Source organism: Pseudophryne corroboree, chromosome 5 (assembly GCF_028390025.1).
Source record: "Pseudophryne corroboree isolate aPseCor3 chromosome 5, aPseCor3.hap2, whole genome shotgun sequence".
Lineage (NCBI taxonomy): Eukaryota > Metazoa > Chordata > Amphibia > Anura > Myobatrachidae > Pseudophryne > Pseudophryne corroboree.
The window spans coordinates 128427907-128452767 of record NC_086448.1 but is presented as its reverse complement, the minus strand read 5'-3'; the positions used below and the strand labels follow the sequence as shown (position 1 = coordinate 128452767).

At 48.2% G+C, this 24861-nt stretch overlaps 1 protein-coding gene across 2 annotated transcripts in view; it reads left to right on the top strand.

The window, feature by feature from the left end:
• GSDME (gasdermin E) overlaps positions 1-24861 on the top strand; it is a 297722-nt gene that overhangs the window by 5462 nt on the left and 267399 nt on the right. Inside the window, exons 1-2 of one of the 2 annotated variants that reach the window (XM_063921701.1) lie at positions 858-879; positions 21570-21600. The gene's annotated coding sequence lies outside the window, so the exon portion shown is untranslated. Of the gene's footprint in view, positions 1-857; positions 880-21569; positions 21601-24861 lie in introns of those variants that run through there. The other variant, XM_063921700.1, reaches the window with a different exon arrangement.

The window sequence follows — 24861 nt, the reverse complement described above, 5'->3', positions numbered from 1 at the left end:
CGGATCTATCGGAGAGACGTAATGACGTCTCTCCCATAGCACCGCATAGACACTAGATTTCAATTATGACCTCTAGTGTCTATGTGCCGCTCCCACAATGCAGTGCGGTACGCGATGACGGCGGCCTCCGGAAGGCGGCACCCCGGGCAAAAAAAACCTGCTTGCCCGTAGCAAGATCCGCTACTGCTGACCTGCTCTGTCCTATGGGTCACACAGATCCCGCTGTCGGGATCATGACAGCCGGGATCCCGTCCACCGGCAATTAGTACCGCCAGTCGGGATCCCAGCGGTCACAATACCAATGCCGGAATCACGACATGGGGTTAAATGATGCCGCTGCCACCGGAATACCGACGAGACAGGCTATTCGCCCTCTGTGGGTGTCCACGACTCCCATAGAGGGAGAATATAACCTGTGGCGAGCGCAGCATTCTGGCGGACGAGATCCTGCCCGACGCCAATTAGTACGTATCCCACACAGGCAGCAAGCACAGGGCAGACAGTAACACATTTATGCGGGTGTGACAATGTTTCTCATCTGTTTTGGGGTTATAGCACCCTGGATTCAATACTTTACAATAACAGGAGGCTCTTAAACATCATGAGCCAATAATGCAGGTTAGTTACAGTAGTTCATAATAATACTGGCTTGTAGCGGGCCAACAAAGTATTGGTGAATGGACTTGCTGTTATTTATGAAGTTTTTCTTTCGCAATCTCCCCATCCTGTAAAGTGCAAGTATTTATAGCTGCAGATGTCACATGCCGTCACATGCCAGGGTTATATATAATAATACATAACACTCAGTACAGTTCTACTGCACATATCAGTGTGGTCTTAGATGCAGTCTGACAGTCCTGAAATGAGCGCTACAATGAGGTTTGTCGTTGTTTTATGCAGTAAAATGGAAGAAATTCTAAAAATATGTTATTGGCCTCTTTGTTGGTAGATTAGGGTCGATGGGGCCGATTCAGGTTGGATCGCGATCCAGCCGCAAAAATTCCGAAAATGATGCGGGTACATGCACAGCGCCCGTCCTGCAGGTGCACACAGAAAATGTGAACGTCTCTACCTGTCAATCAGGTAGAGGCATTCGCAGGGCGGGGGTGGGGGTGGCAACGCTCCGTTTCCTAGACGAAGTGTTGCGGGGGCGTGGATAAAAACCGGCGGTGTGACATCACACACAGCCACCGCAATCAAAAAGATGGCGACGGGTCTCCTGCAGGTGCAGCCATGCTGCGCTTGCAGGAGGTAACCTTAATTTCTCTTACGTCCTAGAGGATGCTGGGGACTCCGTAATGACCATGGGGTATAGACGGGCTCCGCAGGAGACATGGGCACTATAAAGAACTTTAGAATGTGTGTGCACTGGCTCCTCCCTCTATGCCCCTCCTCCAGACCTCAGTTAGATCCTGTGCCCAGAGGAGATAGAGTGCATTACAGGGAGCTCTCCTGAGTTTCTCCGATAAAGAATTTTGTTAGGTTTTTTATTTTCAGGGAGCACTGCTGGCAACAGGCTCCCTGCATCGTGGGACTGAGGAGAGAGAAGCAGACCTACTTAAGTGATAGGCACTGCTTCTTAGGCTACTGGACACCATTAGCTCCAGAGGGATCGGAACGCAGGTCTCACCCTCGCCGTTCGTCCCAGAGCCACGCCGCCGTCCTCCTTGCAGAGACGGAAGATAGAAGCCGGGTGAGTATTAGAAGAAAGAAGACATCACAGGCGGCAGAAGACTTCTGCTCTTCACTGAGGTAACGCTGCACGCCATTGCTCCCACACACAACACACACTAAGGCACGGATGGGTGCAGGGCGTGGGGGGGGGGGGGGGGGGGCGGGCGCCCTGGGCAGCAATATAAAACCTCTAGGCTGGCATTTTAGTATATATGGGCTGCGGAGGCAATATATATACAAATCCCCCGCCAGTATTGTATTTTTGAGCGGGACCGAAGCCCGCCGCTGAGTGGGCGGGGCTTGATTCCACAGCACTGACCAGCGCCATTTTCTCCACAGCACACTGCAGAGACGCTGGCTCCCCGGACTCTCCCCTGTTGAACACGGTGACAGAGGGCTTAAAAAGAGGGGGGCACTTAATTTGGCAGTGAATGTATATTGAATAATATTAAAGCGCTGTGTGTCTGGGAAATTGTTTTCCAGGGTCATTGGCGCTGGGTGTGTGCTGGCATACTCTCTCTCTGTCTCTCCAAAGGGCCTTATTGGGGGACTGTCCCCATATTGGATATTTCCCTGAGTGTGTGGGGGTGTCGGTACGCGTGTGTCGGCATGTCTGAAGCGGAAGGCTCTTCTAGGGAGGAGGTGGAGCAAATGAGTGTGGTGTCTCGTCAGCAACGCCGACACCTGATTGGTTGGATATGTGGAATGTTTTAAATGCAAATGTGAATTTATTACATAAAAGGTTGGACAAAGCGGAGTCCAGGGAAAATGCAGGGAGTCCATACTTGCCTTTTACTATGTCACAGGGCCCTTCTGGGTCTCAGAAGCGCCCACTATCCCAGGTAGCAGACACTGATACCGACACGGATTCTGACTCCAGTGTCGACTACGATGATGCAAGGTTGCAGCCAAAGTTGGCAAAAAGTATTCATTATATGATTATTGCAATAAAAGATGTGTTGCATATCACGGATGACCCCTCTGTACCTGACACGAGGGTCCACATGTTTAAAGAAAAGAAACCGGAGGTTACTTTTCCCCCTTCCCATGAGTTAAATGAGTTGTTTGAAAGGGCTTGGGAAACTCCAGACAAGAAACTGCAGATTCGCAAAAGGATTCTTATGGCGTATCCTTTCCCGGCTAAGGACAGGATACGGTGGGAATCCTCCCCCAGGGTGGACAAGGCGTTAACGCGCTTATCCAAAAAGGTGGTGCTGCCGTCGCAAGATACCGCAGCCCTCAAGGATCCTGCTGATCGCAGGCAGGAGACTACCTTGAAGTCAATTTATACACTTGCTCAGACCGGCGATAGCGTCGGCTTGGGTTTGTAGCGCTGTAGCAGCGTGGACAGATACCTTGTCTCCTGACATTGATACCCTGGATAAGGATACCATTTTACTGACCTTGGGTCATATAAAGGATGCTGTCCTATATATGAGAGATGCTCAGAGAGACGTTGGCCTACTGGGTTCCAGAGCCAACGCCATGGCGATTTCTGCTAGGCGAGCCCTGTGGACCCGCCAATGGACGGGTGATGCCGACTCAAAGAGGCATATGGAGGTTTTGCCTTACAAGGGTGAGGACTTATTTGGGGAAGGTTTCACGGACCTGGTTTCCACAGCTACCGCAGGTAAATCCGCTTTTTTACCTTATGTTTCCTCACAGCCAAAGAAAACGCCACATTATCAGATGCAGTTCTTTCGGTCGCATAAATCCAAAAGAGTACGGGGATCTTCCTTTCTCGCCAGAGGTAAGGGCAGAGGGAAAAAGCTGCCAGCTACAGCTAGTTCCCAGGAGCAGAAGTCCTCCCCGGCTTCTACTAAATCCACCGCATGACGCTGGGGCACCGCTGAGGGAGTCCGCCCCAGTGGGGGCACGTCTTCGACTTTTCAGCCACGTCTGGGTTCAATCACAGGTGGATCCCTGGGCAATAGAAATTGTTTCCCAGGGTTACAAGCTGGAATTTGAAGATGTGCCTCATCGCCGGTTTTTCAAATCGGCCCTACCAGCTTCTTCCCCAGAGAGGGAGGTAGTTTTAAGTGCAATTCAAAAACTGTGTCTTCAACAAGTGTTGGTCAAAGTTCCCCTGCTTCAACAGGGGACGGGGGGATGGTTCAGTCAGACCCATTCTGAATTTAAAATCCTTAAACCTATACTTGAACAGGTTTAAATTCAAAATGGAATCGCTCAGAGCGGTCATCGCCAGCCTGGAAGGGGGGGGATTATATGGTGTCTCTGGACATAAAGGATGCATACCTTCATGTCCCCATATATCCTCCTCATCAGGCGTTCCTGAGGTTTGCTGTACAGGATTGTCATTACCAATTTCAGACGTTGCCGTTTGGACTTTTCACGGCCCCGAGGATTTTCACCAAGGTAATGGCGGAAATGATGGTGCTCCTGCGCAAGCAGGGAGTCACAATTATCCCATACTTGGACGATCTCCTGATAAAAGCGAGATCGAGAGAACAGTTGCTGAACAACGTGTCACTCTCCCTGAGGGTGTTGCAGCAGCACGGCTGGACTCTCAATCTACCAAAGTCACAGTTGGTTCCAACGACCCGATTGCCTTTCTTAGGCATGATGCCTTTCTTAGGCATGATGCCTTTCTTAGGCATGATGCCTTTCTTAGGCATGATTCTGGACACGGAACAAAAAAGGGTTTTTCTCCCGATGGAAAAGGCCCAGGAACTCCAGAGCTTGGTCAGGGACCTGTTGAAGCCGAAAAGGGTGTCGGTCCATCAATGCACTCGAGTTCTGGGAAAGATGGTGGCGTCTTACGAGGCCATTCCCTTCGGCAGGTTCCATGCGAGGACTTTTCAGTGGGACCTTCTGGACAAGTGGTCCGGGTCCCATCTACAATTCATCAGAAGATCAGCCTGTCCCCCAGGGCCAGGGTATCTCTCTTGTGGTGGCTGCAGAGTACTCACCTTCTAGAGGGTCGCAGGTTCGGCGTTCAAGACTGGGTTCTGGTGACCACGGACGCGAGCCTCCGAGGATGGGGAGCAGTCACACTGGGAAGAAACTTCCAGGGACTGTGGTCAAGCCAGGAGGCTTGTCTACACATCAACATACTGGAATTGAGGGCCATATACAACAGCCTCCGTCAAGCGGAGAATCTTCTTCGCGACCTACCGGTTCTGATTCAATCAGACAACGTCACAGCCGTGGCTCATGTAAACCGCCAAGGCGGGACAAGGAGCAGAGTGGCAATGGCGGAAGCCACCAGGATTCTGCGCTGGGCGGAAAATCACGTAAGCGCTCTGTCAGCGGTATTCATTCCGGGAGCGGACAACTGGGAAGCAGACTTCCTCGGCAGACACGATCTACATCCAGGAGAGTGGGGTCTTCATCAAGAAGTCTTTGCAGAAATAGCAAGTCTTTGGGGACTTCCTCAAATAGACTTGATGGTGTCACGCCTCAACAAAAAGCTTCCGAGGTATTGTGCCAGGTCAAGGGACCCTCAGGCAGTAGCAGTGGACGCCCTGGTGACACCGTGGGTGTTTCAGTCGGTCTATGTGTTCCCTCCTCTTCCTCTCATCTCAAAAATATTGAGAATCATAAGACGAAAAGGAGTACAGACAATTCTCATTGTTCCAGATTGGCCTCGAAGGGCCTGGTATCCGGATCTGCAGGAAATGCTCACAGAAGATCCGTGGCCGCTTCCTCTCAGAGAGGACCTGTTGCAACAGGGGCCCTGTCTGTTCCAAGACTTACCGCGGCTGCGTTTGACGGCATGGCGGTTGAACGCCAGATCCTAGCTGGGAAGGGCATTCCGGACGAGGTCATCCCTACTCTGATAAAGGCTAGGAAGGAGGTGACAGCGAAACATTATCACCGTATCTGGAGGAAGTAGGTCTCTTGGTGTGAAACCAAGAATGCTCCTCCGGAAGATTTCTATCTGGGACGTTTTCTCCACTTCCTACAGACAGGGGTGAATATGGGCCTAAAATTAGGCTCCATTAAGGTTCAGATTTCGGCCCTATCCATTTTCTTTCAGAAGGAATTGGCTTCTCTCCCAGAAGTCCAGACTTTTGTGAAGGGAGTGCTGCATATCCAGCCTCCTTTTGTGGCACCATGGGACCTTAACGTGGTGTTACGATTCCTTAAGTCTCCCTGGTTTGAGCCTCTTCAATCCGTGGAATTAAAGTATCTCACTTGGAAGGTGGTCATGTTGTTGGCCTTGGCATCGGCAAGGCGAGTGTCTGAGTTGGCGGCTTTGTCTCACAAAAACCCCTATCTGATTTTCCATGTGGATAGAGCTGAGTTGCGGACTCGTCCTCAGTTTTTGCCTAAGGTGGTTTCCTCTTTTCATATGAACTAACCTATTGTGGTGCCTGTGGCTACGCGGGACTTGGAGGATTCCGAGTCCCTTGATGTGGTCAGGGCGTTGAAAATTTATGTAGCCAGAACGGCTCGGGTTAGGAAAACAGAGGCACTGTTTGTCCTGTATGCGGCCAACAAGGTTGGCGCTCCTGCTTCTAAGCAGACTATTGCTCACTGGATCTGTAACACGATTCAGCAGGCTCATTCTACGGCTGGATTGCCGTTACCAAATTCGGTAAAGGCCCATTCCACTAGCAAGGTGGGCTCTTCTTGGGCGGCTGCCCGAGGCGTCTCGGCATTACAGCTATGCCGAGCGGCGACTTGGTCGGGTTCAAACACCTTTGCAAAATTCTACAAGTTTGATACCCTGGCTGATGAGGACCTCATGTTTGCTCAATCAGTGCTGCAGAGTCATCCGCACTCTCCCGCCTGTTTTGGAGCTTTGGTATAATCCCCATGGTCCTTAAGGAGTCCCCAGCATCCTCCTAGGACGTAAGAGAAAAAAAGAATTTACTCACCGGTAATTCTATTTCTCGTAGTCCGTAGTGGATGCTGGGACTCCGTAAGGACCATGGGGAATAGCGGCTCCGCAGGAGACTGGGCACAACTAAGAAAGCTTTAGGACTAACTGGTGTGCACTGGCTCCTCCCACTATGACCCTCCTCCAGACCTCAGTTAGAATCTTGTGCCCGGCAAAGCTGGATGCACACTAGGGGCTCTCCTGAGCTCCTAGAGAGAAAGTATATTTTAGGTTTTTTATTTTACAGTGAGATCTGCTGGCAACAGACTCACTGCAGCGAGGGACTAAGGGGAGAAGAAGCGAACCTACCTAACTGGTGGTAGCTTGGGCTTCTTAGGCTACTGGACACCATTAGCTCCAGAGGGATCGACCGCATGGAACCGGCCATTGATGTTCGGTCCCGGAGCCGCGCCGCCGGCCCCCTTACAGAGCCAGAAGCAAGAAGTGATCCGGAAAATTGGCGGCAGAAGACTCCTGTCTTCAACAAGGTAGCGCACAGCACTGCTGCTGTGCGCCATTGCTCCTCATGCACACCTCACACTCCGGTCACTGATGGGTGCAGGGTGCTGGAGGGGGGGGCGCCCTGAGCAGCAATATAAACACCTTGCCTGGCAAAATAATCACAATATATAGTCCCAGAGGCTATATATGTGATAAATACCCCTGCCAGAATCCATAAAAAAGCGGGAGAAAAGTCAGCCGAAAAAGGGGCGGGGCTATCTCCCTCAGCACACTGGCGCCGTTTTCTCTTCACAGTGCAGCTGGAAGACAGCTCCCCAGGCTCTCCCCTGTAGTTTTCAGGCTCAAAGGGTTAAAAAGAGAGGGGGGGGGGGCACTAAATTTAGGCGCAATATTGTGTATACAAGCAGCTATTGGGGGAAATTCACTCAGTTATAGTGTTAATCCCTACATTATATAGCGCTCTGGTGTGTGCTGGCATACTCTCTCTCTGTCTCCCCAAAGGGCTTTGTGGGGTCCTGTCCTCAGTCAGAGCATTCCCTGTGTGTGTGCGGTGTGTCGGTACGGCTGTGTCAACATGTTTGATGAGGAGGCTTATGTGGAGGCGGAGCAGATGCCGATAAATGTGATGTCGCCCCCTGGGGGCCGACACCAGAGTGGATGGATAGGTGGAAGGTATTAACCGACAGTGTCAACTCCTTACATAAAAGGCTGGATGACGTAACATCTGTGGGACAGCCGGCTTCTCAGCCCGCGCCTGCCCAGGCGTCTCAAAGGCCATCAGGGGCTCAAAAACGCCCGCTACCTCAGATGGCAGACACAGATGTCGACACGGAGTCTGACTCCAGTGTCGACGAGGTTGAGACATATACACAATCCACTAGGAACATCCGTTGCATGATCCCAGCAATAAAAAATGTATTACACTTTTCTGACATTAACCCAAGTACCACTTAAAAAGGGTATTATGTTTGGGGAGAAAAAGCAGCCAGTGTTTTGTTCCCCCATCAGATGAGTGAATGAAGTGTGTGAAAAAGCGTGGGTTCCCCCGATAAGAAACTGGTAATTTCTAAAGTTACTGATGGCGTACCCTTTCCCGCCAGAGGATAGGTTACGCTGGGAGATATTCCCTAGGGTGGATAAGGCGCTCACACGTTTGTCAAAAAAGGTGGCACTGCCGTCTTAGGATACGGCCACTTTGAAGGTACCTGTTGATAAAAAAGCAGGAGGCTATCCTGAAGTCTGTATTTACACACTCAGGTACTAGACTGAGACCTGCAATTGCCTCAGCATGGATAGTGCTGCTGCAGCGTGGTCCGTGACCCTGTCAGACAGGGATACTATTTTGCTAACATAAGAGCATATTAAAGACGTCGTCTTATATATGAGGGATGCACAGAGGGATATTTTGCCGGCTGGCATCCAGAATTAATGCAATGTCCATTCTGCCAGGAGGGTATTAGAGACCCGGCACTGGACAGGTGATGCTGACTTTAAAAGGCACATAGAGATTCTGCCTTATAAGGGTGAGGAATTGTTTGGGGATGGTCTCTGGGACCTCGTATCCACAGCAACAGCTGGGAAGAAAATTTTTTACCTCCAGGTTTCCTCACAGCCTAAGAAAGCACTGTATTATCAGGTACAGTCCTTTCGGCTTCAGAAAAGCAAGCGGGTCAAAGGCGCTTCCTTTCTGCACAGAGACAAGGGAAGAGGGAAAAAGCTGCACCAGTCAGCCAGTTCCCAGGATCAAAATTCTTCCCCCGCTTCCTCTGAGTCCACCGCATGACGCGGGGGCTCCACAGGTGTAGCCAGGTGCGGTGGGGGCGCGTCTCGAGAACTTCAGCGTCCAGTGGGCTCGCTCACAGGTGATCCCTGGGTTCTGTATGTAGTATCACAGGGATGCAAGCTGGAATTCGAGGCGACTCCCTCTCGCCGTTACCTCAAATCAGCAGGCTGTACTTCCTGCAGATGAAAATCAAGGTACCCCTCCTTCAACAAGGCCGGGGTTACTATTCCACAATGTTGTGGTACCGAAACCAGACAGTTCGGTGAAACCCATTCTAAAATTGAAATCCTTGAACACTTAAATACGAAGGTTCAAGTTAAAAATGAAATCGCTCAGGGCGGTTATTGTGAGCCTGGACGAGGGAGATTACATGGTATCTCTGGACATCAAGGATGCTTACCTGCATGTCCCCATTTACCATCCTCACCAGGAGTACCTCAGTTTTGTGGTACAGGTTTGTCATTACCAATTCCAGACGTTGCCGTTCGGTCTGTCCACGGCACCGAGAGTATTTACCAAGGTAATGGCCAAAATGATGATACTCCTTCGAAAAAAAGGGAGTTTTTAATTATCCCGTACTTGGACGATCTCCTGATAAAGGCGAGGTCCAAGGAGCAGTTATTGGTCGGGGTAGCACTATCTCGGGAAGTGCTACAACAGCACAGCTGGTTCCTACGACACGTCTACTGTTCCTGGGGATGGTTCTGGACACAGACCAGAAAAAAGTTTTTCTCCCGGAGGAGAAAGCCGAGGAGCTGTCATCTCTAGTCAGAGGCCTCCTGAAACCAGAACAGGTGTCGGTGCATCACTGCACGCGAGTCCTGGGAAAAATGGTAGCTTCCTACGAAGCAATGCCATTCGGCAGGTTTCATGCAAGAGCTTTTCAGTGGGACCTGTTGGACAAGTGATCCGGATCGCATCTTCAGATGCGTCGGCTGATAACCCTGTCTCCAAGGACCAGGGTATCTCTGCCGTGCTGACTGCAGGGTGCTCATCTTCGAGAGGGCTGCAGATTCGGCATACAGGACTGGGTTCTGGTGACCACGGATGCCAGCCTTCGAGGCTGGGGGGCAGTCACACAGGGAAAACACTTCCAGGGACTATGGTCAAATCAGGAGATTTCCCTACACATAAACATTCTGGAACTGAGGGCCATTTACAATGCCCTAAGTCAAGCAAGACCCCTGCTTCAAAACCAGCCGGTACTGATTCAGTCAGACAACATCACGGCGGTCGCCCATGTAAACCAACAGGGCGGCACAAGAAGCAGGATGGCGATGGCAGAAGCCACAAGGATTCTCCGATGGGCAGAAAATCATGTGTTAGCACCGTCAGCAGTGTACAACTGGGAAGCAGATTTTCTCAGCAGACACGACCTCCACCCGGGAGAGTGGGGACTTCATCCAGAAGTCTTCCAAATGATTGTACACCATTGGGAAAGGCCACAGGTGGACATGATGGCGTCCCGCCTCAACAAAAAGCTAAAAAGATATTGCGCCAGGTCAAGGGACCCTCAGGCGATAGCTGTGGACGTTCTGGTAACACCGTGGGTGTACCAGTCGGTGTATGTGTTCCCTCCTCTGCCTCTCATACCCAAGGTACTGAGAATAATAAAAAGGAGAGGAGTAAGAACTATACTCGTGGTTCCGGATTGGCCAATAAGAGCTTGGTACCCGGAACTTCAAGAATTGATCTCAGAGGACCCATGGCCTCTGCCGCTCAGACAGGACCTGCTACAGCAGGGGCCCTGTCTGTTCCAAGACTTACCGCGGCTGCGTTTGACGGCATGGCGGTTGAACACAGGATCCTAATGGAAAAGGGTATTCCGGAGGAAGTCATTCCTACGCTCATTAAAGCTAGAAAAGATGTAACCGCACAACATTATCACCGCATATGGCGGAAATATGTTGCGTGGTGTGAGGCCAGGAAAGCCCCAACGGAGAAATTTCAGCTGGGTCGATTTCTGCACTTCCTACAGTCAAACTGGGTTCCATTAAGGTCCAGATTTTGGCTCTGTCGATTTTCTTCCAAAAAGAACTGGCTTCACTGCCTGAAGTTCAGACATTTGTTAAGGGAGTGCTGCATATTCAGCCTCCTTTTGTGCCTCCAGTGGCACCGTGGGACCTCAAAGTGGTGTTGGGTTTCCTAAAGTCACATTGGTTTGAGCCACTAAAAACCGTGGATTTAAAATATCTCACATGGAAAGTGGTAATGCTTTTGGCTTCGGCTAGGCGAGTGTCAGAATTGGCGGCTTTGTCATATAAAAGCCCCTATTTGATTTTCCATATGGATAGGGCAGAATTGAGGACTCGTCCCCAGGTGGTATCAGCTTTTCACTTGAACCGACCTATCGTTGTGCCTGCGGCTACTAGGGACTTGGAGGACTCCAAGTTACTGGACGTAGTCAGGGCCTTGAAAATTTATGTTTCCAGGACGGCTGGAGTCAGGAAGACTGACTCTCTATTTATCCTGTATGCACCCAACAAGCTGGGTGCTCCTGCTTCGAAGCAAATTATTGCTCGCTGGATTTGTAGCACAATTCAGCTTGCGCATTCTGCGGCTGGCCTGCCGCAGCCTAAATCTGTAAAAGCCCATTCCACGAGGAAAGTGGGCTCTTCTTGGGCGGCTGCCCGAGGGGTCTCGGCTTTACAACTTTGCCGAGCTGCTACTTGGTCAGGGGCAAACACGTTTGCAAAATTCTACAAAATTGGATACCCTGGCTGAGGAGGACCTTGAGTTCTCTCATTCGGTGCTGCAGAGTCATCCGCACTCTCCCGCCCGTTTGGAAGCTTTGGTATAATCCCCATGGTCCTTACGGAGTCCCAGCATCCACTTAGGACGTCAGAGAAAATAAGATTTTACTCACCGGTAAATCTATTTCTCGTAGTCCGTAGTGGATGCTGGGCGCCCATCCCAAGTGCGGACTGTCTGCAATACTTGTATATAGTTATTGTTAACTAAAGGGTTATTGTTGAGCCATCTGTTGAGAGGCTCTGTTATGTTCATACTGTTAACTGGGTATAATATCACGAGTTATACGGTGTGATTGGTGTGGCTGGTATGAGTCTTACCCGGGATTCAAAATCCTTCCTTATTGTGTCAGCTCTTCCGGGCACAGTATCCTAACTGAGGTCTGGAGGAGGGTCATAGTAGGAGGAGCCAGTGCACACCAGTTAGTCCTAAAGCTTTCTTAGTTGTGCCCAGTCTCCTGCGGAGCCGCTATTCCCCATGGTCCTTACGGAGTCCCAGCATCCACTACGGACTACGAGAAATAGATTTACCGGTGAGTAAAATCTTATTTTAAACCTACCAGTAAATCTTTTTCTCCTAGTCCGTAGAGGATGCTGGGCGCCCGTCCCAGTGCGGACAACATTCTGCAAGACTTGTATATAGTTATTGCTTGCATAAGGGTTATGTTACAGTTTTGATCGGTCTTTGACTGATGCTGTTTATTTCATACTGTTGACTGGTTCGTATATTCCAGGTTATACGGTGTGGATGGTGTGGGCTGGTATGAATCTTGCCCTTGGATTAACAAAATCCTTTCCTCGTACTGTCCGTCTCCTCTGGGCACAGTTTCTCTAACTGAGGTCTGGAGGAGGGGCATAGAGGGGGGAGCCAGTGCACACCCATTCTAAAGTTCTTTATAGTGCCCATGTCTCCTGCGGAGCCCGTCTATACCCCATGGTCCTTACGGAGTCCCCAGCATCCTCTACGGACTAGGAGAAAAAGATTTACCGGTAGATTTAAAATCTTATTTTTAGTGATCAAGCAGAAATTGCGGTGCGATCACCTGGATTGAAAATTCTGCTACTAAGCCTTGAACGGAGATAAAGTGGACGGAGATAATGTACCAGCCAATCAGCTCCTAACTGGCATTTCTCATACGTCCTAGAGGATGCTGGGGATGCTTCAAGAATCATGGGGGTATAGACGGGATCCGCAGGAGACATGGGCACTATATAAGACTTTGAATGGGTGTGAACTGGCTCCACACCCTATGCTCCTCCTCCAGACTCCAGTTAGATTCTGTGCCCAGTGAGACTGGATGCACACTGAGGAGGTCTCCTGAGTTTCTCAGAAAAAGACTTGATTTAGGTTTTTAATTTTCAGAGAGACCTGCTGGTTACAGGCTCCCTGCATCGTGGGAGTGAGGGGAGAGAAGCAGACCTACTTCTTTAGAGTTCAAGGGCTCTGCTTCTTAGGCTACTGGACACCATTAGCTCCAGAGGGTTCGATCACTATGGTACGCCTAGCTGCTTGTTCCCGGAGCCGCGCCGTCACCCCCCTCACAAGGCCTGAAGATAGAAGCCGGGTGAGTATGAGATCAGAAGACTTCAGTGACGGCAGAAGACGTCTTGAGGTACCTGCGCAGCGGCCGCGCTGCGCGCCATGCTCCCACACAGTTCACGGCACTGCAGGGCGCAGGGAGGGGGGCGCCCTGGGCAGCATGGGGGGGCCGCTAATACACTGGCAAGCAATATAACAGTGCCGCAGGCACTCGTTAGGGACCCCCGCCAGTATAAAGATTTTTGAGCGGGACCTAAGCGCGCCATGTCGGGGGCGGAGCTTAGCCGCATAGCTCTCACCAGCGCCATTTTTTCTCTTCACAGAAGGCTGCAGAGACGCTGGCCCTGATCCTCCACACTGCTGTGCAAGTAACAGGGTGCAAAACGGGGGGGGCACTCATAATTGGTGAATTAGCGCTTTTATCAATATATATAACAGGTCTGGGCAGTATTATTTCTGACTTCAGAACCGGGATAGGCGCTGGGTGTGAGCTGGCAGAACTCTCTCTGTGTCTCTCTAACAGGCTCTGCTGTGGGTCTGTCCCCTATAGCCCAGTGTGTTTGTGGCTGTCGGTACGTGTGTGTCGACATGTCTGAGGCTGAATGCTCTTCCCAGGAGGAGGCTGGCGTGGGGACTGACAGTTCTGTGAGAGTGACAGTGTCGGCACCGCCGACAGATGATTGGGTCAATATGCTGAGTATTTTAAATACGAATGTGACTAAGTTGGCTAAGAGGTTTGATAAATCTGAGTCTAAGAACCAGTCATGGAGGAAATCCATGGAGGATGCTTTGTCACAGGTCCAGACCCCCTTGCGGTCGCAGAAACGTGCATTTGCCCAAATAGCAGATACGGATACCGACACGGATTCTGATTCCAGTGTCGACTATAGTGATGCCAGATTACATCCAAAACTGGCTAAGAGTATTCAGTACATGATTGTGGCGATAAAAGACGTTTTACATATCACTGAGGACCCTGCTGTTCCTGATACGAGGATCTGTATGTTTTAAAGGCAAGAAACCTACGGTAACGTTTCCTCCCTCTCATGAACTGAATGCACTTTTTGAAAAAGCTTGGGAAAATCCAGACAAAAGGGTACATGTTCCCAAAAGAATTCCAATAGCTTATCCGTTTCCCTCTGGGGACAGGGACAGCTGGGAGTCAATCCCCACGGTAGATAAAGCTTTGTCGCGTTTATCCAAGAAGGTAGCGCTTCCGTCCCCTGACACGGCAGCCCTGAAGGATCCTGCGGATCGTAAGCAGGAAAGTACCCTGTAGTCCATTTATGTCACTACAGGGTCGCTACTCAGACCCGCGGTTGCTGCGGCATGGGTGAGTAGCGCTATTGAAAAGTGGGCGGATAACTTGTCCTCTGAGGTAGATTCCCTAGACAGGGATAGTGTGCTTTTGACCTTGGGTCATATCAAGGACGCTGCAGCGTATTTAAAAGAAGCAGTAAGGGATATTAGCCTTTTGGGATCAAGGGCCAATGCCATGGCAGTCTCTGCTAGGAGAGCATTGTGGATTGATCCATGGAATGCTGATGCGGACTCTAAGAAGGCGATGGAGTCTTTACCGTTTAACGGTAAGGTTTTGTTTGGTGACGGCCTCACTGAACTGGTCTCTACGGCTACAGCGGGTAAGTCGTCTTTTTTTACCTTATGTTCCTGCACAGCAGAAGAAATCGCCTCACTATCAGATGCAGTCCTTTCGGCCCAACAAATTCAAAAAAGGACGTGGGTCCTCCTTCCTCGCTGCGAGGGGGAGAGGAAGAGGAAAAAGGTCACAGGCTGTGGCAAGTTCCCAGGAGCAGAAGTCCTCTCCGGCTTCTACCAAATCCACCGCATGACGCTGGGGCTCCATTGCGGGAGTCCGCTCCAGTGGGGGCACATCTCAAGCTCTTCAGTCAGGTCTGGGTGCACTCGGACCTGGATCCTTGGATAGTAGACGTAGTATCCCAAGGGTACAAGATAGTTTCAAGACGTGCCCCCTCACCGATTTTTCAAATCTGCCTTACCAGCTTCTCTTCCGGACAGGGAGATAGTAAGCGCTGCAATACTAAAGTTGTGTCAAAATCAAGTAATTGTCGCGGTACCCTCGTCTCAGCAGGGGGAAGAGTTTTATTCGAGCCTGTTCGTGGTCCCGAAGCCGGATGGCTCAGTCAGACCGATTCTAAACTTAAAATCCCTCAATTTCTTTCAAGTTCAAAATGGAGTCCCTACGAGCAGTGATCTCCAGTCTGGAGGAGGGGGATTTTATGGTGTCGGTCGACATAAAAGATGCCTACTTACATGTCCCCATATATCCTCCACATCAGGCTTACCTGAGATTTGCTGTGCAGGATTGTCATTACCAATTTCAGACGTTGCCGTTTGGTCTGTCCACGGCTCCGAGGATTTTCTCCAAAGTAATGGCGGAAATTATGGTTCTCCTGCGCAAGCAGGGAATCACAATTATCCCGTACTTGGACAATCTCCTCATAAAGGCGAGGTCCAAGGAGCAATTGTTGAAGAATGTTGCCCTTTCACTGACGATTCTGCAACAACACGGTTGGCTCCTAAATCTGCCAAAATCACAGTTGGATCCAACGACACGGCTGTCGTTCCTGGGTATGATACTGGATACAGAATTACAGAGTTTTTCTTATAGTGGAAAAGGCTTTGGAAATACAGAACATGGTAAAACAGATTCTGAAACCGGCAAGGGTGTCAGTTCTTCACTGCACTCGGTTGCTGGGCAAGATGACGGCGGCCTACGAGGCCATTCCGTATGGCAGGTTCCATGCCAGGGTGTTTCAGTGGAACCTGCTGGACCAGTGGTCCGGGTCTCCCCTGGACATGCACCGGAAAATAATTCTATGTCCCAGGCCCAGAATTTCCCTTCTGTGGTGGCTGCACAGTTCTCACCTTCTGGAGGGACGCAGGTTCGGGATTCAGGATTGGATCCTGGTGACCACGGATGCAAGCCTCCGAGGCTGGGGAGCAGTCCACACAGGGAAGAAACTTTCAGGGAAAGTGGTCAAGTCAGGAAACTTGTCTACACATAAACATTCTGGAATTAAGAGCCATCCACAACGGCATTCTGCAAACAGAACGTCTTCTTCGAGGTCTGCCGGTCTTGATTCAGTCAGACAACGTGACAGCAGTGGCGTACATAAACCGCCAAGGCGGAACAAAGAGCAGGGCGGCGATGGCCGAGGCCACGAAGATCCTTCGCTGGGCGGAAAGACATGCCAGCGCTCTGGCAGCAGTCTTCATTCCAGGAGTGGACAACTGGAAAGCAGACTTCCTCAGCAGACACGATCTCCATCCAGGAGAGTGGAGTCTTCAACAAGAGGTCTTTGCAGTAGTGACAAGTCGTTGGGGAGTTCCTCAAGTGGACATGATGGCGTCCCGCCTCAACAAGAAACTTCTGATAGAACAAAGAACAAGGGTTCAGGCGATCCTCATTGTTCCGAATTGGCCAAGACAGGCCTGGTATCCAGATCTTCAGGAGTTGCTCATAGAAGATTCCTGGCCTCTTCCTCTTCGGGAGGACCTGTTACAACAGGGGCCGTGCGTGTGTCAGGACTTACCGCAGCTGCGTTTGACGGCGTGGCGGTTGAACGCCATATCCTAGCCCGAAAGGGTTTTCCCAGTGAAGTCATTCCTACACTTCTTCAGGCTAGAAAAGAAGTAACGGCAAAGCAGTACCACTGTATTTGGAGAAAATGTGTCTTGGTGTGAATCCAAGAAGGCTCCTACGGAAGAATTTCACCTGGGGCGTTTGCTCCATTTCCTACAAGCAGGTGTGGATGCGAGCCTAAAGTTAGGCTCTATTAACGTTCAGATTTCGACCTTGTCGATCTTTTTTTCAAAAAGAATTGGCCTCCCTTCCAGAAGTTCAGACCTTCGTAAAAGGCGTGCTGCACATCCAACCTCCCTTTGTGCCCCCAGTGGCACCATGGGACCTTAATGTGGTGTTGCAATTCTTGCACTCACATTGGTTTGAACCTTTGCGCAAGGTTAAGTTAAAATTCCTTACTTGGAAAGTGGTCATGTTGTTGGCCTTGGCGTCTGCAAGGCGAGTGTCTGAGTTGGCGGCTTTGTCTCACAAAAGCCCTTATTTGATTTTCCATGCTGATAGAGCGGAGTTGAGAACTCGTCAGCGATTTCTGCCAAAAGTGGTTTCATCATTTCATGTTAACCAGCCAATTGTGGTGCCAGTGGCTACTGATGCCTTGGCGGAGTCAAAGTCTCTCGATGTGGTCAGAGCTTTGAAGATCTATGTCGCCAGAACGGCGCAGATTAGGAAAACAGAGGCTCCCAACAAGATTGGGGCCCCTGCTTCTAAGCAGACTATTGCGCGCTGGATTTGTAATTCGATTCAGCAGGCTCATACTACGGCAGGATTGCCGTTACCAAAATCGGTGAAAGCCCATTCTACCAGAAAGGTGGGCTCCTCCTTGGCGGCTGCCCGGGGAGTCTCGGCGTTACAACTGTGCCGAGCTGCTACTTGGTCGGGTTCAAACACCTTTGCGAAGTTTTACAAGTTTGATACCCTGGCTGAGGAGGACCTCTTGTTTGGTCAATCGGTGCTGCAGAGTCATCCGCACTCTCCCGCCCGTTCTAGAGCTTTGGATAAACCCCATGGTTCTTGAAGCATCCTCTAGGATGTATGAGAAAATAGGATTTTAATACCTACCGGTAAATCCTTTTCTCTAAGTCCGTAGAGGATGCTGGGCGCCCGTCCCAGTGCGTACTGTATCTGCAGTTATTGGTTATAGTTACGCTCATGTTGCGTCGAGTTCAGTCAATTTGTGACTGTTGTTGGTCATGCCGTTGCATGCATTGTTGTTGAATGCCATGTTGTACGGCGTGTTAGTGGTGGGATCTGGTATGTATCTCACCTTAGTTTAAAATAATTAAATAAATCCTTTTCCTCGAAATGTCCGTCTCCCTGGGCACAGTTCCTATAACTGGAGTCTGGAGGAGGGGCATAGGGGGAGGAGCCAGTTCACACCCATTCAAAGTCTTATAGTGTGCCCATGTCTCCTGCGGATCCCGTCTATACCCCCATGGTTCTTGAAGCATCCCCAGCATCCTCTACGGACTAAGAGAAAAGGATTTACCGGTAGGTATTAAAATCCTATTTTTTCAAAGCTGGCCTGTAACATTGCAGTTAGGAGCTGAGTGATGGGTACTTAAAGGTCTATTTACTAAGCTTTGGATGGGGATAAAGTGGATGGTGACAAAGGGGGTTATTTAGTAGCAGTTGTAAAATCTGCTAAATCACAAACAGACGTTTATCGTCCATCTGTGCATGTGCAACGTTCGCATTGCACGTGCATAACCTTTCAGAATGCGACCGTATCCCGGCATGATGTGATCACATTCTGATTCACAGGCGACGCGATGGTGGTGGGGAGTGGTGCGGGAAATGCAGACGTGTCATGGTCGATTTTGGGGCAGCCGGATATCGTAGCCTGTGATATATATCCATTCAAGTAGAAAAAGGTGCACTCACCAGGGACATTTATGCAATCAGTTTCAACTTCAAGAAGTTTTCATTGCTCACAACACCAGTGTAAAAACATAGTCGACATATCGGTTACCTAATGGAACCTACTTCAAGACATCCAGACAGTCTCTCCTACTGTCTTGCATGTCTTGAAGAAGGTTACAATAGAACACCGAAACGTCAACTGTGTTTGACCAAAATGCGCTTGAAATCCTACAATTTTAAGCAATTCTTAATTCACTTTATCATATATTCAATGTCCATATGAGGATCAGCTGCTGTCTCCAAATGTTACTTGCCAGCAAGGACGAAGAATAACTAGATAAACAGCTGTGTTCAGGGAGCGCTCACGAGGTAAAGCTGCCGTTGACTGCAGACTCCTTTCAAGTTATTTAGATCCTTCTGAGGCTTTGAAGAGTGAAGTTGACTTTGGGAATATTTAAGTCTGAAATAGACCCTCATACTAGAGTACACCCCAGAAAAAGCTGTATGAGACAAACTGTTTGAGATCTTACGTATAATTTGAATTTATTAATTGATCTTAAAAACATCTTACATCACACATAAATCTCCCCCTCTTGATCTTGTGGGCCTCATAGTACAAAAGGAAACCTACCATCAACCCCAGAGAGCTCACAGACGGTGTGTTTGCACCACTTAAGTCAAAACGGTATAACCCAACACATTTCATCTCTCGTGACTTCCTCAGGGATGTTAAGTAGGTATGTGCAAGAGAACTTTCTCTGACATTGATCAGCCCTTGTTAATCAATATAAAAAGGATAGTTAAAATTCTCAAGCCTAGAACCACTTTTTACAGTATTCACTAATTTGTGGCTCTTTCAATGGGGGTGATTCCGAGTTGTTCGCTCGCTAGCTGCTTTTAGCAGCATTGCACACGCTAAGCCGCCGCCCTCTGGGAGTGTATCTTAGCTTAGCAGAAGTGCGAACGAAAGATTAGCAGAATTGCGAATAGAAATTTCTTAGCAGTTTCTGAGTAGCTCCAGACTTACTCAGCCATTGCGACCAGCTCAGTCCTTTTCGTTCCTGGTTTGACGTCACAAACACACCCAGCGTTTACCCAACCACTTCCCAGTTTCTCCAGCCACTCCTGCGTTTTGCAACTCGAACGCCTGCGTTTTTCCGCACACTCCCATAAAACGGCCAGTTTCCGCCCAGAAACACCCACTTCCTGTCAATCACACTACGATCAGCACAGCGATGAAAAAGCTTCGTTATGCCATAAGTAAAATACCTAACTTTTGTGTAAAATAACTGCTCTGCGAACCTTGCGCAGTAAGCGACTAATCGCAGTATAGCGAAAATCGGCAACGAGCGAACAACTCTGAATGACCCCCCAATGAGCGATAAGCAGTACATGTGGTCCCAGTGCAGGTCACAAACTTGCTAAATGCATCTAAAAAAACATATCTAAAATACGACTATACGGACCATACCTTACACAAGACACTGCAAAACCTCTAATCCATGCTCTCATCTCCCGCATTTATTATTGCAATAGTCTTCTTACTGGTTTTAACAGAAAAAAAAAAAAAAGAGACTCTCACCATTACAATCCATTTAGAATTTTTGCTGTGAGGCTAATCTTGCTCGCTAGACGTTCATCGGCTGCAAATCCACTCTGTCAGTCCCTTCATTGGTTACCTGTATTCTACCATATTCAGTATAAAATACTTTTACTCACACACAAAGCCATTAACCAAACTACTGTACACCAACGTACATCACTTTGCTTATCACCGAATATCTCCCAACCCGACCTCTTTGCTCTTCACAAGATCTACATCTCTCACCCACTTATTCGCTCCCATTCATGATTGAAGGACTTTCTTTGGGTTGCACCCACTCAGTGGAATGCCCTCCCACGCACAATAAGCCTTCTTCTAGTCTCCAAACCTTCAAGTGTTCCCTGATAACTCACCTATTCAGGCAAACATCAAATTCCGTAACTGCCCACATAGCCTTCATAAGCTTTCCTATCCAATTACTTCCTCTCTGCACACATTTCTTTTTTTCTTTCTTCACTTTCACATCCACCTAACCCCTGGCCAACATTGCTGTGTGACCATATGATTCAGCCCACGAGAAACTGGCTCACTATTTTGCTATATATAGCACATTTCCTTGTATATCAATGCTTATTTCTCTATAGATTGATTCATAAAGGGATAGGAAAGGGGATGTGGAAAGGGTGGTGAGACACTGCACTAGTCAAATGATTATGAATACATTGTTACTAAGGCCCCGATTAATGTCTATAAACAATTTGCCTTATTGCAATAAATCCTCGGGGGTGCTGCCAGAGACAAGATAGATAGTCATAACAAAAAAAGAAAGAAAAGAATGTCTTTGTTGGCGCACATTGAGAAATTGATTTTTAAAATAGAACTTTTATTTTATTGATTAAAAGTCGTTTAATCACTAAATAAGGACATTACATCTAAACATACAAATATATACAAGAGTGAATACACTGTGTAAAGGGATACTAAAACCAAGGCCGCTACCTATTTACTTCAATTCTTAATACAGATAAGGAGGAGCAATAACTGTACTCTAATGGGCCCTACACACTGGCAGATTTCACTGAACGATATGAACGTTCTCGCTCATTAATGAACGAGAACTCGTTCATATCATGCAGTGTGGAGGCAGCAACGATGAACGATGCACAGCCCCGCGCTCGTTCATCGTTGGTTCCCCGTAGCTTATGCATGCAGGCCAATATGGACAATCTCGTCCGTATTAGCATGCACTGCTATGGAGCCGGGTGATGGGGGGTGAAGAAACTTCACTCCCCCCGTCACTCCCCCCCCCCCCCCCCCCCCCAGCCGCTGGGTCGCCCGCCGACCGCATCGGCCGTCGGGCACCTTGGGTAGCCTGATTCCTATCTGGACTAAAGATGTGGGTTTTGCTATCTATGCAAATGTACAAATAAATATATCTCTATCTAACAGTATATTACCAATATATACCTGTTCTTCTTTCTTTCAGCTTCTCCAATCAATCTCCAGTAAATAAATCGGTAAGTATAATAGTTTTAAAGTTGAATTTATTATACTAGTAACATATTAATAACTCCGTCTGTGCATACCTCTTAAAGTTCATTTCCTAGCTACCCCACATTCCTATACAATAAAATTTGCATGCAATATACAAAAAACATTTGGTGTAAACTTCACTTGTCTGAGTTACCCGGGTACTCTGGAATTAATAAAAATGAGTTGTGCAAGTTGGGGCCCATAGGATGATAAACTACAGTAGTCTTTTATGATCCAGATACATGAAGGTGTGAAGTGTCCTTTACTGAGTCTAATGCCACTTTAGAAAATCCTGCTTATATGTGTACATTGTAATCCTTTCTCCTGGTTACCTGTGTGGTCCAAAATATATTACACTTCTCTGCTCTGAGAAAGATATTACTTTTACTTTGTATCCAGTAAGCTGCATGTAGCAAACTGCCCTATGTCTTGAAGTACAAAGACACAGTGTAACTTCTCTGGTGGCTTCACTCAAATAATTTCAGATCTCTTAACATCCAGATAGTTAACTTAACAATTTTCTCTTCAGTATAGACTAATTTCTTGCCTTGAATAATTTTCCCCCGATAACTTATTGCATCAGTGTCTCTTTCCCTTAATAACTCTACATGCAGTCTCTGATGGATTATAATAACTAGAAACTTTACACTATAATGTTTACAGTCTTATTTCACTGTATAGGCAATTTCATCTCCTTTGTGTGTATGTATGTATGTATGTATGTATGTGTGTATATATATATATATATATATATATATATATATTTAGAATCTCCATTTCTGTGACGAGCATCCACTAATATTATATATATATATATATATATATATATATATATATATATATATAATGTTCCTTCTGTTTGTCTATTAGATGCTCAAGTAATGATGGTCAATAAAGTACAGTATAATGTCACAGAATGCTAGATAAATAAGGCGGGTTCGCCCATATATACAAGTACAGTATTGAACAGTTAATCCTTTCCCTCTTACTGGATAGCGTATCTCAAAAATGCCACCATACAGTACTTAATATACTTATAGTATTATTGACATATCTTTAATCTCCTGGGCGGCTAACCCTTTCTGGACCCTATATGAGTTTATGAATTAATCCAGTCTATCAATATAATAATTGTGAGGGTAATCGTAATCCTTCCCACTTTCACTGCCAGGTTAGATTTGTGGTGCTATGCCCTGGATTTCATATTCCTTTTTGGTGCAGTTCATTAAATGACACCAAGTTGTAATCTCTTGTCTCTGTCCCACTTGCTTATTAATGCTGTGTTTACATGAACAGCTGTTCTTATTCTGTGTAGTGGGTGGTGTCATTCACTTACATGACCAACGATCAACTCCCCCGACTCCTTCTTCAGTCTGTTCACTGGATGGCACTGGCCGCCCCCTACGTCACTGATCAGCTTGACCTGTTGATTGGGCGATAACTGAGCTGCCTGCCCTCTGCGTCGCTCACTGCTGCTCTATTCTGACAGCCGCCCGCAGACATCAAAGCCTCCGCTCTCCCTAGGGGCCCCTCACTCTGCCATCTCCACCCAGTGGCGGCTCCACCTCAGCCCTAAGGTACTGCCAAATCCTGAGTAGCACTGCCGGGACCCAGGCGCCGCTGTATGTTTACAGCTCACAGCTCTTTAGCGGCGCGGGTTTGCCCTGCAATTGCACGTCAGGTGATGCTCAGCCTGGGTAGCGCTATTTGGACCCTGCCGCCGCTGTATGTTTACAGCTTATAGCCCTTTAAGCGGCGCTGGGGTACCAAATGCGCACACTAGCTAAGGGAACTCCAGTCTGATCTCCGCCGGTGAGAGCGTCCTTTTATACTCTCTCACCAGCTCCCGGCGCATGAACCCTCTTCCTTGCACACGGCTCCCTGTTCTACCGGCACAGGGACACCACTCTGCGCACGGCCCTCTTATTACCGGCTCGCGGGTCCTCTCCTATGCGCACGGCCCTCTTATTACCGGCTCGCGGGTCCTCTCCTATGCGCACGGCCCTCTTATTACCGGCTCGCGGGTCCTCTCCTATGCACACGGCCCTCTTATTACCGGCTCGCGTGTCCTCTCCTATGCACACGGCCCTCTTATTACCGGCTCGCGGGTCCCCTGTTACAACAACAGCAGCAGCAAAGACAATACTTCTCCGCACTCCCCCTGCCCATTTCAGTGTCATAGGAAATGCCTCAGGCAAACCACCATGCTCCTCACCATCCCAGCAATGCCCAAACTCCCCAACCCTATTTCTCTCGCTATATTCATTTATAATTATACATATCACCTACACTACTATACATGCTACTGCATTATAAGATATACATAAATAGATGCATTTCATTTTTATATACACAGTACTAGATACACCTTTTTATACATATACCATTTATTAATTTATAACTCCATAATAAATATATCTATCTATCTATCTATCTATCTATCTATCTATCTATCTATATATCTCTCTATCCGGAAAGTCCACACTCACTGCTACAATTCACAACATGGGCGGTGCTCCGTAAAGGGCTCTCGAAGTCCAAAACATATCCGAAAAGAGTACAGGCACTCACCACTTCCTTGATGATGAAAAATGTATTACAACTCACAGCATGTCGGCAAAAGATGTCGACGTTTCGGCTCCATCTGAGCCTTTTTCAAGACAGATAAAATCACATCAGGTTCACACCCAGCAGCCCATAACACACATCAAACCCTGGAGCACTTTTATAGCAGAGGCATATCACAAGCCCCGCCCATCAATCATCCAACAGGAAGTAACAAAAACAATGGTACTAAAGTGTCTAATCTGGAGTATGGATATATCCAATCAACTGTGTCATAACATCAAATATCAACATAACATGTGGTCATGATAACGTGTGTTTTCGGTCAACAGAACGGCTAATTGCGGCTAATAACCGCGTTGCCGGAAGTGATGTGAGTTCCATTGCCCATTTCGCAACTAGAGGGCATTCAATATTTAGTTTGAAGTGCATGTTGATTGATCATGTACCAAGACCTCCACGTGGGGGTGACTGGGAGAGGCTGTTACGACAACGAGAGGCTAAATGGATCTATGAGTTGGACACTTTAGCACCACAAGGATTAAATGAGGCAAATCCATTTAACATTTTTCTCGGATAGGGCTATGACTAGACATCTCTTTTTAATTATACATGTTGTTTAATTATACATGTTTCTCAAATGTGCGATTACATATATGTGTGTTGTCTTGTCTGTTGTC